Source organism: Chinchilla lanigera, unplaced genomic scaffold, assembly GCF_000276665.1.
Source record: "Chinchilla lanigera isolate Chin_1 unplaced genomic scaffold, ChiLan1.0 scaffold00010, whole genome shotgun sequence".
NCBI lineage: Eukaryota > Metazoa > Chordata > Mammalia > Rodentia > Chinchillidae > Chinchilla > Chinchilla lanigera.
In genome coordinates, this window is record NW_004955411.1 from 34,446,307 (window position 1) to 34,448,707 (window position 2,401).

Below are 2,401 nucleotides of genomic sequence, written 5' to 3' on the forward strand. Positions count from 1 at the left end.
TTTATGAGTCACTTGTCCCCGCTGTGGCCTGTACTGGCCTGTGAAGTTGGGATGCCTCAAAGGACAAGATAAGGACACAGCTGAGGACTTGGGGCTCCAACCCCAATTAACTAAAAGGAGACTGTAGCTGCAGGCTCCACACTCCTGCAGTGAAGGCCTTCTGGAGATAAAGTAGTTCTCCTAAATTAACATAAAGTATTACTTGGAGAAGTCCTTAGAGGGATTCCCAAGTCCTGCCCAGATTCCTGCATTTTCTTCAGTATCCCCCTCCTTTGTTTGAAAACCAAACAAATATGGGCTGCCCAGGGAAGTCTTAGTCTTAACCCAGGGAATCTTAAATTTAGTAAGAGAGTTAAACCCTCCTAGAGCCCTCAAATCATTTCATTTGTCTCATTTGTTTTAGCCTTCACTGTCCACTCATTTGGGAGATTGTGGGCCTGATCAGGCCGCAATAACTAAGGGTTATCAACCCAGTAGCCCTGGATTCAACCCCTAGGACCACACATACACACATACAAAATAGTAAATCACCCACAAAATTACATAAAGCAAGACATTATAATTTTTGTTTTGAGGTATGTATTTTTGGGATACAAACAGCACAAAACTCTTAAATTGCAAAAGACTCATGGGTCCTAACCTACGTTCTCTGTGGGCCCTCGTCTGAGATACACGATGAATATTTCTTTTCTGCCTTAACCCCTTGGTCTACTGGAGAGCTGTTCACCCTTGATCTTTAGGGAATGGAAGGTTTTTCTGACTTACTCCTTAGGGACAACCTCCAAGTGCAAGCTGAACAACATCCCAAGCAGCTTTAAAAAAAAAATTTAGTTTCTTTTTTTAATTAGTATGTTTGTGACATACAGTAGTGACATTCATCTGGGAAACTGCTGCACAAAATATTCCATCTTGGTCATTTTTATTTCTCCTTCCTGACCTCCCATCTCTTCCTATCCCAAGCAGCTCTCTGAGGTCTTCTTTTAGCTGTGAGATGCCCCTCTACCCAGGAATCTGTGCTTCTCTTCATCAACCTGTTTGGATCACGACTTTTAACTAATTTTCAGCCAGACACACCAAGGTTCTCACTCTGGTGATTAAAATATGCAAGTAATTCTGTACCGAGTAGCAAAGAGCACACACTGAGAAATCCAAAAGGGCCCCTCCCTTGCCCAGGGGGATCACAACCTGCCCAGCCAAGAACTTCAGGACCTTATCCTTCCCTCGCAGTCAATATTTACATACTTTACTTCAGATTTCTGAATTTTCTTCTCATTATTTCTGTCTCTGCCCTCCCCCATCAGACCAAAAAAATGAGTGCATGTTCTATCACCAAGCTACCTTCCTAGCCTTTCCTGATTTTTCTTTGTAGGTTATACTTTGGAGTGTTACAACTTTTCTCTGTCTCCTGCATCTCTGCAAGTGCTACAACTCTCTCAGTTTCCAGTCTGTTAATATACCCCAGGGCTGCATTTGTTGTTTTGTTTTTCCATGCTGGGGATTGAATCAGGGCCCTGTGCATACAAAGCATTCTTTCTACTACTGAACTGTATCCCCAGCCCTTTTTAAAAATTTTTGCAACAGAGTCCTGCTAAATTGCATAGACTGACCTTACCTTTGCATCTTCTTACCTCAGTCTCTTGAGTAGTTGGGACCACAGACATGTGCTATTATGCCCAATTTAGGGATTCTTAAACTGTGGTCTCAAGACCAGCAGCAGCAGCAGCAGCAGCATCACTGAACTTCTTAAAAATGCAAATTCTCTGTAGGTTATAGTGTAAAGCAGTCTCCAGAACCAGAAAGTCTGTGAAGGGGCTAGGGATATAGCTCAACAGTACAAGTGCCTGCCTGGCAAGTGCAAGGTCCTGAGTTTGATTACTGGCATCAAAAAGCAAAAAAAGAAGAAGAAAAGAAAAAAATTCTGTGAGGCCAAGGAATCTTTTTTGAGAGAGATATTGCAGTGAATACTAAAGAGAACCTGTGATTCATTACATTTACAAAGGCCTGGTCTAACAATACTCAACTTTGTAATTAATGTTGTATATGGTACTGATAGGTTGGCTACCAATATGTGTATGATATATAAAACTTGGGATTTAAGATTTGTCAGGTTTAAAAGGTGATGTTTCCATTTTGGAAGGGGTAGAGGATAATATGATCAATATAGTTTTTAAAAAGTGGGTTTCCATAAGGGTGAGAGTATTGCTGGGTGTAGTAGAGAACAATTTAATGCTAGAGATGTACATTTTATTAGTATCAGTCAATTGAAAGTTCATGATGTTGGAATAATACTGAGCGTAACAGGGACTTGATATCTTTAGAAATGATGATGGCATTCTGTCAGTGGCAGCTGGCCTGATTTTTTTTTTTTTTTTTTTTTTTTTTTTTTTTGCCTAATACTACT